Source organism: Aedes albopictus, chromosome 2, assembly GCF_035046485.1.
Source record: "Aedes albopictus strain Foshan chromosome 2, AalbF5, whole genome shotgun sequence".
NCBI lineage: Eukaryota > Metazoa > Arthropoda > Insecta > Diptera > Culicidae > Aedes > Aedes albopictus.
Window position 1 is genome coordinate 162881932 of NC_085137.1, and position 14797 is coordinate 162896728.

The 14797-nt window shown below is 41.5% G+C and overlaps 1 protein-coding gene and 1 long non-coding RNA gene across 2 annotated transcripts in view; both read left to right on the plus strand.

The window, feature by feature from the left end:
* LOC115258558 (histone demethylase UTY) overlaps positions 1 to 14797 on the plus strand; it is a 256602-nt gene that overhangs the window by 65260 nt on the left and 176545 nt on the right. The gene's annotated exons all lie outside the window — the stretch shown is intronic.
* On the plus strand, positions 7 to 1937 carry LOC134285935 (uncharacterized). The gene is made up of 2 exons (XR_009996818.1): positions 7 to 350; positions 750 to 1937. It is a non-coding gene; the product is annotated as an uncharacterized LOC134285935 (long non-coding RNA).

Consider the following 14797-nt stretch of genomic DNA (forward strand, 5'->3'; position numbering starts at 1 on the left):
GAGAAAGATAGAGGAGCGAAGGAATATCAAAGTTGCGATTGAGTGAACGAAAATAAGAGTAGCCGAAGCCGCATCCCATCAGCGCTATTTGGTTCTCGAGATAGTGAAACGCTTATGTGTATAGAACCTTGAACGAATACAAAAACAAGAGTTACAACTAGGCTTCCCAGCTACTTGGGTATAATCTCAACTAACGCTATGAATCATTACGCCACACGCCAGCCGGAAGTCACAATCAATAGCCATTGGAATTCATAAGCATAATTAGCAGTTGCAAACTAGAAGCTATACCAGGAAAACCTTCATCGCCTTTCACTAGGAATCCAAGCATCTTTATCGCTATGGAACCAGTGTTGAGAATACTCACTTGCAAGAGTGATACTCACTTACTTCTATCTCAGTCCAGAAGCATGCTATCAAAAAATTATGTTTGAAGGGCTTTTAGATTGTAGTTTAATCTAAAAGTTTGCCGAACCAAGTAAAGATCACAGACGCATACCAAAGTTGTGAGAGAGCTGTGAGTACGAGGTGAGTAAAATTCGTGAAATTCATACTCACCTTGTGCTCACAGCTCTCTGACGGTTTTGGTATGCATCTGCGACCATAACTTTATTCGGCAAACTTTTAGATTAAACTACAATCTAAAAGTCCTTCAAACATCATTTTTTGATAGCATGCTTCTGGACTGAGATAGAAGCAAGTGAGTATAATTTTTCCCTAGTGAGTATTCCCAACACTGTATGGAACAGATGCCGTACCAGGAAGCCTACCGTAATTGCATTCTATCGATTTGAATAAATGGGGACAGCAGAGCAGTGACAGAGTTAGTTCCAGTTTGCAGTTCTAGTTTTGGTAGTGACACATAACTAATCTTAATTCTTAACTCTTTCGGGCTGAAGGGGTCCGTTGAACGTTGCACAGTGGAAAAAAGAGGTGTAAAACGCGAATAAATTCAATATCTCTGGTCGGAGTGGGTAGACTTGGATGATTTTTGACACAAACTGCAAAAATCTATAGTTTTTGATAAGGAGGGTAACAATAGAGACGAACCAGCCAAGGGCTGAAAGTCTCTTTAATAAAGACAAATCAATCAATCAAGGAGGGTAACATACGCCGCACGATGCTGGAAATCAGTGTATTGAGCTCGTTTTACTCCGCTCTCCTTCGCCTATTTTGGAAAATCCTTATCTATTCCCGACTGGAGTGCAAAACAAATGAATTATGTATTTAACTCGTATTTGTGTAAAAAACTTCCGTAGTATCAAATGGTTTGGTTCACCTCACGGCCTTAAAAAGTGAAATATTTTCAAATCACCCCGATATGCCTTATTTCTTTGAAATTTTCATATGTATCTCCGCCCCAAGGGGAATGACAAATCCTTTTCTAACCGGAAAATCCGCATTTATCCGTTCCTAACCGTCGCTAACCGCTGCTAACTGATAAATGCGGATTTTTTCGGTTAGCAAAGGAAGTGTCATTCCCCCTGGTGTGTCTACATCATTTTGATCAGTTGTCAGTTGCCCCAACGAACGAACACGATTCGCTAAGGCTCTACCCCATTTTGCAAAATGCCATTTGGCATAACGGCCATTTGGCATAATTTTAAATATTTATTTATTTATTCGTCGTCAATCATATGTAGACCATTTGTTACAACTATGTTTAATTAACCTAACATTATTTTTTTAGTAACGAATTACATTCAATTGTCTCTTAAGCTTAGCTTTCGACATACCGAAGTCAATGGACTCACATTGTTCATTATATAACCTCATCATTTGATTTATAGGTCCAAACATGGCATAATTAGTACGATAGTGATTAGTAGAAAAAATGCTGCGATTCCGTAATTGACGAGTAGGTGCATAAAAATTCAATTTTGATAAAATTTCCTGTGAATCAACTCGGTTGGATACGACGTCATTTATAAATGAAATCATGGCGAATTTGCGACGTTCTTTTAATGTTTGGATATTTAACAGCTTGCACCGCGCTTCATAAGGTGGCAGAGGCTGCCCACACCTCCAACCTAGTTTGCGAAGAGCGAATAATAAAAACTGTTTTTGAACAGATTCTATTCGGCTGACGTGATTATCTGAAAATGGCGACCATACTATACAACAATATTCTAGTATTGAACGAACATAGGAAATATATAATGATTTTATTGTGTATGGGTCGTGGAAATTGTAGCTAAAACGTTTTATGAACCCAAGCATCTTATTGGCCTTGTTAATGATTGTATTATAATGATCTATAAATGTCACTTTAGAATCTACTAGTACACCAAGGTCTCTTATTCTTTCACATTTTTGTACTGGTTGACCTCCCAACAAAACTGTTGTGTTTGGCGTGTTTAACCCTTTCCTTCCCACAACTTTGAACGACTATATCTATGCCAAAAAACGTTTCCATAAAAAGTGGTAGAACAAAAGTAATTCCAAATTGGCTAAATTTTTCGAAATCAATGAAAAAAATTTTGGTTGTAAATCAATAGGTTTTTGATTGTTTATCAATAGTTCAACTATTGAAACAAGTTGTTAGTAGTTGGGTTAACCTTATGAGGTTATAACCATATTTTAAAAATTATTGCATCATATTCATCTAATTCCGTTTGTCCGGAGTTCGTCGAAAATCGATGGTGCTCTAGAGCAACCATGGGAAGTAGAGGGTTAAATTCCTGCTAATGGAAATGGAGTTACATTTTTGCCTTTCTCGTACACCAAGGTGTACCGAAAGGCTATATGTTCACTCCAAAAATGAAATCTTGATAGGGTTTGTGTTCCATCAGTAATCTCACGCTCCCAATTTCATCCTATTCGAAAACAAGCGATTACGGCACCGATTGATTCCGTTCTTTTTGTTTTCATGCGTGCTCACTTCTAACAAAAAATACAAAAATAAGAAACAAAACAAACAGTGCTTCATTCCTTTGTTTTTCGTAGGATGAAAATGGGAGCCACATGCTTAATAAGGGAACCAATACCCTAGAACCCCCGGAGGGCCAAGTCTTATATTCCAATCGATTCAGTTCGACGAGTTGAGATGATGTCTGTGTGTGTGTATGTATGTATGTGTGTGTGTGTGTGCGTGTGTATGTGTACAAAAATGTCACCTCACTTTTGGATAGTAAATATCATCCGGAATATTGTCGACGCGGAATATTGTCCCATTGTTTCCTATTGAAAATGGTTTGAATCGGTCCAGCCGTTCCGGAGTTATGGCCATTTAGGTGTTCCGGACCGGTACCCCAGGAAGGGGCCAGATATGAAATTGAAACGAACCCATGCATGCGACCCATCCAACCACGGCATTTTCGTTCATCTGATGAACGGTAAGCAGGAAAATAGTCGCAGACTATATCTGAACCGGTAGTGTTCCGGAACCGGTTCCGGGTATCACGCCGGAAGTGGCCAAATATAAAAGTGAACCAATCCCATGCATGCGACACATCAAATCACAGCTTTTTCTTTAACCTGATGAACGGTAAATAGGAAAATAGTCGTGCACTATATCTGACCGGTAGTGTTACGGAACCGGTTTCGGATCATATCTGAACTGGTAGCATCCCGGAACCGGTTCCTGATGTCCCGCCGGAAGTGGCCTAATTGATACATGCGACACATCAAATCGTAGCCTTTTCGATATCTTGTACGATCAGCAAGAAAATAAGCTAAGCCCACATTAGAAACTACGGATAGTGTTCCGGAATCGGTTCGAGGTGTCTCGCTGAAAGTGGCCGAATGCAAAAACAAACCAAAAAAATATTCGCGACATATCAAATGGCATTTAAGGTATCCTGATGAACGGTTACAAAGAAAAAATATCCCAGACCATGCTTGGGAGAACTAGTAGTGACCCGGAATCGGTTCCCGGTGTCCCTCCGGATGTGGTCAAATGTAGAAGGGAACCGAACTCCATGTATGCGCTTCGCGGTTTTTTCGATATGCTGATGAACGGTTATTAAGAAAATCAGCTGAGATTACGTTCCACAACCGGTTTCAGATGTCCCGCCGGAATTGGTCAAATGTAAAAATGAACCATGTAAATTTTCCGGAACCGGTTAAGGGTGTCCCACTGGAAATGGACATATATAAAAGTGGATCAAACCCATGCTTGCGGTATCAAATCGCTTTTTTGTCAGTAACCTGATGCGTGGGTAATAAGAAAATAGGCACAGTCCACAGAAGTTACCACCGGTAGTGTTTTTAAATCCGGTTAACCTGATTAACAGTTTTCAAAAACTAGTGAACATAAGGTAGTGTTCCGGAATCATTTCCGGGGGTCTCGTAAGCAATACAAAATAGATTGAGACTACATAAGAGGCTACCAGTGGTGTTGCAGAAGCAGCTTTGGGTGCTTCAGCGGAATTACGAAAGTGAACTAAATCAATGCAAGCGATGGATATGTGCAAGAGAACCAAAAACCTAAAAAAACTAAAGCGATCTTAGTAAATCACACAATTTTAGATTCCTGAGACATAAATTTACAGTAGGATGGGTCAACGTTATATGGAAAAATTAAAATTTAAGCGCATCAGCCCCGAACATTCTTTGAAATATTTATTTGCGTCTAAAATTACTGCGCAAAGTTTTGATGCGACTGGAGAGCGAGCTCTGTAATGTGGTTTATTATTGAATGTGATATAATATTGGCAATTCAAATTACTACATAACACATTTTACATGGATCTTGTAACCAATGATAACACTGCTCGACAAAATTTTACAAAATTTGGTGTTATGGAATGAGAAAAAAAAAATAACAGGGGTTTGGAATCCTAGAAATGCCAAAGTGAAAGAGTTTGAAAAATATTGGACCGGGCCTTCACAGTTTAAAACCGAAGTTCGTATGGAGAACTTGGGGTGTTCAATTGATATGTACATTACAACGTGTAGTGCATATTTTTAGGTGTTTCCGGTATTTGGGTTAGTTTCGTTATTGTCTAACGCCTAAATATATGCACAGCGCTTTCTAATGCACGTATCAATTGAACACCCCAAGTTCTCCATACAAACTTCGGTTTTAAACTGTGATGGCCCGGCTCAATATTTTTCAAAAATTCTTTCACTATGACACTTCTAGGGTTCTAAATAAAGCATTCTCATGATTCAGAAATTCGTAGGTGGTACAGTCCCAGATGGCTGTTATGAGCATTTCCTCCTTCTCGTCCGTTACCAAAGCACAGAGATTTGGGCCCCAAATTTTGGGGCTGATCACTGACTCTAAGGCAAGATTGATTGCGTCGACGGAAAGATTATTAGTACATATTCGACGAGAAAGGCACTATCACCACTAGGTGGATTAATCTGGGTTTTTTTTTTCTGAATACTGTCTTCCGACATATCATTCTTCATGATTTTGCAAAACAAGAACTCTAGGATGTATTTATAGACTTTCTGGACATATTGGCAACTATCGGAGGTACTCCGGGAACCTGGTGCCCCCGAGGAAGTGGTCAGGTTGTGATTTATTTCTGAATACTGTCTTGCGAGGTATCACTCTTCATGATTTTGCAAAACAAGAACTCTTGAAGATATTTCGAGACTTTTTGAACATATTGGCCAGTACTGGAGGAATTCCGGGAGCTTGGTGTCCCCAGGGAAATGGCCAGTTCATGATTTTTTTTTCAGAACCCTGTTTTGCGACATATCATTTCTTCATGATTTTGCAAAATAAGAACTCTGGGAGATATTTCAAGACTTTCTGGGCATATTGGCAACTAACAGAGGTACTCTCTCCGGAACCTGGTTTCCCCTGACCAGTGTTTTTTTTTTTCTGAAAACGTTCCTGCGACATATCACTTCATGATTTTGTAAAACAAGAACTCTTGAGAACATTTTGAGACTTTTGCACTTATTATTAGAGGTTCTTCGAGAACCTCGTGCGACATCAATCTTCATGATTTTGCAAAACAGAGCAATTTGGTCATATTGGTCACTGCCAGAGGTACATCAGCAACCTGATTCCCTTGGGGAAGTGGACTGTGTGTTTTTTTTCTGAACAAATATAGGGTCAGGGATTCCGTGGGAGTTTCCCGGGAATACGTCCAGGACTTTTTCTTGACGTTTTCATGTGATTCTAGAATGTCTTCTCCTGGTCATTCATGAATTTGCAAAACAAGAACTTTTGGAAATTCATCTAAAAGTGGTTTGGAGATTACACAAGGAGTTTCTTTTGGAATTCCTCCAAACATGTTTCTGGGATTACACCTCAATGGATTTCGCTTTATTATCTTTTAGAATTCGTAAGAAGTATTTTTGTAGGGATTCCTCAAGGAATTACGTATGGGGCTATTTTACCATTTCTTATGGAATTCTTAAATTATATTCTTTGGAATACCTCCAGAAATACTTTCTGGATTCCTAAACGGGTATTATGGGATTTTTGTATGTAATCTATGTAATGTATGTAATCTATTGATTACTCTTTGGAAAGTACTCGGGGAACCTGTTTCCCCCAGGGAAGTGGTCAGTTCGGGATTTTTTCTGGACCCTTGCGACATATCAATCTTTATCATTTTGCACAACAAAAACTGTAGAATGCATTTTGTAATTTTTTAGACATATTGGCGATTATCAGAGGTCAGGGAACCTGGCTGGAATCGAATCGTTTGGGATTCTCGGGAGAAGCTTTTGTTGTAAACCTAGTAGGAAATCTTTGAGAAATTCCAGAGACGATTTTGGAGGAAATTCAACAGAAGCATTTGCAGAAATCCAAGAATATGGGCAAGGATGAAAAGCACTCCAGAAGAAACTAGGAATCCTTACAGAAAATCCTGGAGGAACCTCAAAAGGAACTCCTGGAGAAATCCATGGATGAATCTCAGAAGGATTCCTTGGAAGAATACCAAAAGGACCTATTCTATGAATCGCAGATGGAACTTCAAAATGGATAGAATTTCAATTTTTATGAAAAAATCCCAAGCAGAAATTCTGTGGGAACTCATGGAGAAATTTCAAAAGGGATTATTGAAGAAAAAAATCCAGGAACAATTATCATAGGAGCTTTTGAAGAAATCGCCGGAGGAACTCTTATAGGAATATCCAAATAATAATCTGGGTGAATTTCAGAAGGAACTCCTGGAGCAATTTCAGAAAGTAAAACCCAGAGTTCGTTCTTCGAAAAAAAATATCAATTCCTGGTGGAGGAATTTAAAAATTGGCACCTGGGTCAATCCTTGAAGCAGTTCCTGCAAAATTCACAGATGTCAAACATTATTTTAGGTGTCCAAATAAGAACTTCACACCCAAATCCAAAAAAAATGACCTAATCCTTGGAGGAATCCCAGAGAGAAACCCAGTAGGGAAGATAAAAAAGTAATTTTGGATAATATCTGGAAATCTGGATATCTGAAAATGGATATCTGTAAATATCAAGAAACTACATGTAAATATCCCAGTCGTCGAAGTATCCTGAAAGTACTTCTGGAGGTAGTCTGAGGAACTTCTTGGAAGAATTTCATAAGAATTCCTAAAGATAAACTCTTTGAAGAACCCCTAAAAAAATACTTCCTACAAATTCTGAACATAATCGAGCGAAATCCAACGAGATGATCCCACAAACCTTTTCCCTAAGGAATTATTTGTGTTATCTGTAAACCGCTGGAGGAGGAAAAATTATGAATATTGATGTGTCGAAAAACAAGGATCAGAAAATTTTCACAAATTGGCCTCTTATCAGAAAACAGGTTCCTGAAGGACTGGCCAATATGTCCAAACAGTTGTTGTTTTGCAAAATGATAAAAATTGATATGTCATAAAACCGGGATCAAAAAAGTATCTCGAAGTATCTTCTGGTTGTGGTTAACATGACAAAAATACCTGAAATATCTTCTAGAGTTCTTGTTTTGCAATATTATGAAGATTGAAATGTTGCAAGACCGTTTTCAAAATCACGAACTGGTGGCTCCCTTGGAGTAATCAGGTTCTCTGAGCACCTCTGATAGTAGCCTGTATATCCAAAAAGTCTCCAAAAGTTTCCTACAGTTCTTGTTTTGCAAAATCAAGAAGATTGATATGTATGTCGCAAAACAGGCTTTAGAGGGAATCAAAAATTGGCCACTTCCTCGGGCAACCAAGTTCCAGAAGTAACTCTGATAGTGGCCAATATTTCCAAAAAGTCTTGAAATGTCTTCTAGAGTTCCTATTATGCAAAATTATGAAGATTGAAATGTTGCAAGGCCGGGTTCTGAAAAAAAAAATCACGAACTGGCGGTTTCCCCGGGGGACCCAGGTTCTCGGAGTACCTCTACTGGTGGCCAGTCTATCCAAAAAGTCTCCAAATGTCTTCTATTGATATGTCGCCAGACTGGCTTCAGAAATAATCACAAACAGGCCCGGGGGCACAAGGTTCCTGGAATACCTTTGATAGTGGTCAAGATATGCAAAAATCAATTCTGTGGCAAGACATACAAAAACCACGAACTGGCCACTTCTCCGGGGACACCAAGTTCCCGGAGTCCCTCTGATAGTGGCCAATATGTCTAGAAAGTCTCAAAATATCTTCAAGAGTTCTTGTTTTTCAAAATCATGAAGAATGATATGTCGCACGATAGGGCTCAGAAAAAAATCACGAACTGGCCACTTCCACGGGGACACCAGGTTTCCGGAGTATCTCCGAAAGTGGCCAATATGTCCAGAAAGTCTCGAAATGCATTCTAGAGTTTTTGTTTTGCAAAATCATGAAGAATGATATGTCGCAAGACAGGGTTCAGAGAAAATCATGAACTGGCCACTTCCCTGGGGGCACCAGGTTCCCGAAATATCTCCGATAGTGGCCAATATGTCCAGAAAGTCTCGAAATACCATCTAGAGTTCCTGTTTTGCAAAATCATGAAGATTGATATGTTGCAATACAGGGTAAAAAAAAACATGAACTGGACCACTTCCCTGGGGGAAACAGGTTCCCCGAGTACTTTCCAAAGGGTTATCAATAGATTACATACATTACATAGACTACCTACAAAAATCCCATAATACCCGTTGAGGAATCCAGAAAGTATTTCTGGAAGAATTCCAAAGAATATACTTGAAAAATTCCATAAGAAATGGTAAAATAGCCCCATACGTAATTCCTTGAGGAATCCCTACAAAAATACTTCTTACGAATTCTAAAAGATAATAAAGCGAAATCCATTGATGTGTAATCCCAGAAACATGTTTGGAGGAATTCCAAAAGAAACTCCTTGTGTAATCTCCAAACCACTTTTAGAGGAATCTCCAAAAGTTTCAAAGAATAATCCCATGAAATTTGTCGCAAGACAGGGTTCAGAAAAAAATCCCGAATCGACCAAAAAGTCTCGAAATGTCTTCTAGAGTTCTTGTTTTGCAAATTCATGAATGATCAGGAGAAGACATCTAGAAAGAATCACATGAAAACGTCATGAAAAAGTCCTGGACGTATTCCCGGGAAACTCCTACGAGAATCCCTGACCCTATATTTGTTCAGAAAAAAAAAACACAAACAGTCCACTTCCCCAAGAGAATCAGGTTGCTGATGTACCTCTGGCAGTGACCAATATGACCAAATTGCTCTGTTTTGAAAAATCATGAAGATTGATGTCGCACGAGGTTCTCGAAGAACCTTTAATAATGGTCTATAAGTCCAAAAGTGTGGCCAATATTTCTAGAAAGTCTAGAAATGCATTCTAGAGTTCATATTTTGCAAAATCATGAAAAATGATATTTCGCAAGAAAGGGTCTAGAAAAAAATCACGAACTGGCCACTTTCCCAGGGGCACCAGGTTCCCGGAATACCTCCGATAGTGGTCAATATGTCCAAAAGTCTCGAAACGCATTCTAAAGTTCTTGTTCCGCAAAATCATGAAGAATGATATGTCTCAATACAGGGTTCAGAAAAAAAACATGAACTGGTCACTTCCTCGGGGGCTCAGGTTCCCGGAGTCCCTCTGATAGTGGCCAATATTTCCAGAAAGTCGCAAAATATCTTCGAGAGTTCTTGTTTTGCAAAATCATGAAGAATGATATGTCGCATGACAGGGTTCAGCAAAATCACGAACTGGCCACTTCCCCGGGGGCACCAGGTTCCCGGAGTATCTCCGATAGTGGCCATTACCTTCAGAAAGTCTCGAAATGCATTCTAGAGTTCTTGCTTTGCAAAATCATGAAGAATGATATGTCGCATGACAGGGTTCAGAAAAAATCACGAACTGGCCACTTCCCTGGGGGCACCAGGTTTCCGGAGTATCTCCGAAAGTGGCCAATATGTCCAGAAAGTCTCGAAATGCATTCTAGAGTTTTTGTTTTGCAAAATCATGAAGAATGATATGTCGCAAGACAGGGTTCAGAAAAAATCATGAACTGGCCACTTCCCCGGGGGCACAAGGTCCCAGAGTATCTCCGATGGTGGCCAATATGTCCAGAAAGTCTCGAAATACCTTTTAGAGTTAATGTTTTGCCAAATCATGAAGATTGATATGCTGCATGTGAGGTTTTAGCTAACGTTACAATGTGGCCACCATGAGCGATAAGGAGGTTACCCCACGACTCCCCGGAATAATTCCGGAACCATGACCGCTTCCGTAAAGTGGACTCCGGTTCTTAAAACTAGAAGGAATTTGTGATCGATCGGTGCAAAAATTTTTAAAATCCGTTGAAAAATGACTGAGAACCAGCCATTTGAATTTTGAAATTCTCGTCGAAATGGGGGTTGGGGACGTACGTGAACGACCGTGCTAACAGGGCGAAGGCCGGTGGTAATAGCGGGCGACTTTAATGCCTGGGCCGTGGAATGGGGAAGCCGTTTCACGAACCAGCGGGGTCAGATCCTGCTAGAAACACTGGCCATCTTAGATGTCGACTTGGCTAATGTCGGTACCAAGAGTACCTTTAGTCGAAACGGAGCGGAGTCAATTATTGACGTGACCTTTTGTAGTCCTGGCCTAACAAGTAGTTCGAACTGGAGAGTAGATGATGGCTACACTCACAGCGACCACCTGGCGGTTCGCTACAGTATCAACTACAATAACAGCAGACAGCGGATAGAAGAAGAGGCGGCTAGGCCAAGGCCATGCCCTCGTAGGTGGAAGACATCATACTTCGACGAAGAGGTATTTAGGGAAGCGCTCCGCCGTGAGCGAAACTTAATCGGATTAGACGGCGACGAGCTGGTAGCAGTGCTCTCACGTGCGTGTGATGCGACCATGCCTAGGCGAGTCCACCCTAGAAATGGGAGGCCACCGGCTTACTGGTGGACCGACGCGATTGCAGACTTGCGCCGCGCCTGCCTACGGGCTAGGCGGCGGATGCAGCGAGCACGATCAGAGGAAGAGCGAAACGAACGGCGGGTGGTGTTCGCCGCTGCAAAAGCCGCGCTTAAGACCGAGATAAGAGCAAGAAAAAAGGCCTGCTTTGAGGGTCTCTGTCAGAGTGCCAATACGAACCCGTGGGGTGACGCCTACAGGATCGTTATGGCCAAGACGAGAGGTGTGATGGCTCCTACAGAGCAATCTCCAGAGATGTTGGAGGGGATCATTGGAGGACTTTTTCCGCGTCATGATCCTAGTCCTTGGCCTCCTTTCGTAAGACAGCCGGGGACTGGGGCTGGCGATGAGGAGAGGGTCACCGATGTGGAACTTGTGGGGATAGCTAAGTCCCTTAGCGTAGGTAAGGCCCCAGGTCCGGACGGAGTTCCGAACCTGGCCTTAAAAGTAGCCATTGCAGAGGCTCCCGAGATGTTCAGGTCTGCTATGCAGAAATGCCTGAACGAGGGAGTTTTCCCAGAAGCTTGGAAGAGGCAGAGCCTGGTACTATTGCCAAAGGCGGGGAAACCACCCGGAGACCCGTCGGCATATAGACCAATATGCTTGATTGACACGGCGGGGAAGGTGCTGGAAAAGATCATCCTCAATAGAATGTTGCGGTTCACCGAGGGCGAAAATGGTCTTTCGAGCAACCAGTACGGCTTCCGGAAGGGGAGGTCCACCGTAGACGCTATCTTGTCGGTTACAAAAACCGCCGAGAAAGCACTCGAGCCTAAGAGGAGGGGAATTCGCTTTTGCGCGGTAGTGACTCTGGATGTAAGGAATGCGTTTAATAGCGCCAGCTGGTCTGCTATTGCCGATGCGCTCTTGCGTCTGGGGATACCGGAGTACCTGTACAAGATTCTCGGAAGTTACTTTCAGAATCGTGTACTAGTCTACGACACGGAGGTGGGTCGGAAGTGCTTTCACATAACCTCAGGAGTCCCGCAAGGTTCCATCCTGGGTCCGGTGTTATGGAATGTCATGTACGACGAGGTGTTGAGGTTAGAGTATCCAGTGGGAGTGGTGATTGTCGGATTTGCCGACGACATTACGCTCGAAGTCTACGGTGAAACGATCGAGGAGGTAAAGTTGACTACCAACCACTCGATCAAGGTTGTGGAGGCGTGGATGCGGTCCAGGAAACTGGAGCTGGCTCACCACAAGACAGAGGTGACGGTTGTTAACAACCTGAAGTCGGAGCAGCAGACGGAGATCAGTGTAGGAGACTGTACTATCCTGTCAAAGCGCTCCGTTAAACACTTGGGCGTGATGATCGACGATAAGCTTACCTTCGGTAGCCACGTCGATTATGCGGCACTGTCCCGGATGATGTCCAATAGCTCTGCGGTGTACGCCAGTAAGCGCAAGCTTCTGGCTAGTGTTGCTACGTCCATACTTAGGTATGGTGGCCCGGCGTGGGGCACCGCGCTAAGTACTAAATGCTACCGACGGAAGCTGGAAAGTACTTACAGGCTTATGTGCCTGAGGGTTGCGAGCGCGTACCGTACCGTGTCACACGACGCTCTCTGCGTCATTACTGGTATGGTGCCTATCAGCATTCTTATCAGTGAGGACATGGAGTGCTTCGAAATGCGCGGCACAAGAGGCATACGCAGGACTGTCAGGATGGCCTCTATGGTCAAATGGCAGCGCGCGTGGGACAGTTCCACCAAAGGAAGGTGGACCCATAGGTTGATACCGAGGGTAGATAGTTGGATTAATAGGCTCCATGGGGAAGTTACATTCCACCTGACACAGGTCCTTACAGGTCATGGTTGCTTCCGACAGTATCTACACCATTTCGGGCATGCGGATTCTCCCGAATGCCCAGTGTGCAATGGTTTAGAGGAAACGGCGGAACACGTTTTGTTCGTGTGCCCGCGTTTTCGCACAATGCGTGACCGCATGCTTGCCACATGCGGGGAGGACACAACTCCGGACAACTTGGTCCAGAGGATGTGTAGGGATGAGTTTGGCTGGAACGCCGCACGGTGGGACGAATGGTCAAAAACGTGAACTTTTTTCAGTAGCGTCTTTAAACGTGATTTTATCGGCATGGTATCTTCGGATGAAAATTTTATAAAAATAGGGCGCGTCGAATGGCGTTTAGTTTTAGTTCGCAACTTTGCCACAGGCGGCGCTGTAAAATCCAACTTTTTTGTTTGACGTTTTTTCAATATGGTGTCTTCGGCAAAGTTGTAGATATGCTCAATACAAGTATCTTTGCCGAAGACACCAACCCTCTATCACTACATTGCTTCAAGATACAGACGTATTTTATGAACGACCCCCCAAAAATCGTTTTATTCATATATTTCGAGAACGCGCAGTTTTAGAAAGTTGCAATGTTCTACAAAGTTGTGTAAAATGTCAAAAGAAACAACTTTGTAGAAGTGAATAGGGTTCTAAAATGGCAATAGGGTTAGTTATGGATATTTTTGAGTTAAAAATAGCCGTTTTTCAAGGCTCAATAACTATCTTGGATGCAAATGGATGCAAATCAAACCCCACTAGGTTCAATATGTATTACTATTAGTTGAATATCCTGATGTTTTCGGTTGTATCCTCGAGTATCCTTAGCAGGGGTTCTTAATCTTACTAGAGCCTATTTTTGACGCTAAAACAATAATATCAGTTTTTGTATGTCATTTAGAACCCCATTATCTTCTGTGAAGTGATAAATATTAACTATTCGCATAATTGTATGCTTTATTGCGCCTATAAAGATCAATTATTATCAAATTATTATCATATTATTTTAAAAACACTGCATAGAAGTGAGCTAAGTGAGGTCATATGTATCCAAGTGATCTCACCAGCAAGCAAATACACATTATTTTCAGCACGTATAGTAACCGAACAAGCAGAAAGTCAACTCATATTAAATCACTACGTTTCTAATGTCGAATACCCAATTACCAATCTTCTAATTCACTCAAAGGCGTAACATGAAATTTTTCGATCGCTGTGAGAATGTTCTAAATAAATCCTGCATGAATGCAATCAAGCTTTTGTATACAAAATGTTTTAATGATTTCTAGTTATCAAAAAAGTTGTAGATATGCACAACATCTTTGATGAAAAGTAAAGGTTTCTCTAATCAAAAATCATAAAAGTTGTTTTGGATATGTGTTGGAGTATTAGAACTAATTTAGATAAGCTATTTCACCCTTTTACTGGCTTGATCGAGAGTTACTTGTGCCATGTGTTCCTTGAGCTTCCCGTATAAATACACACACACTCTCCCGCTTGTTCGGCACCTGTCATGTTGTTTCCGATAACTGAGATTAACGGTGAGATCACTTGGATACATATGACCGTCTAGTTTAGCTCACTTCTATGCAGTGTTTTTTAAATAATATGATAACAACTCGATAATAATTGATTTTTGTAGGCGCAATAAAGCATACAATTATGCGAATAGTTAATATTTATCACTTCACAGAAGATAATGGGGTTCTAAATGACATACAAAAACTGATATTATTGTTTTAGCGTCAAAAATAGACTCTAGTAAGATTAAGAACCCC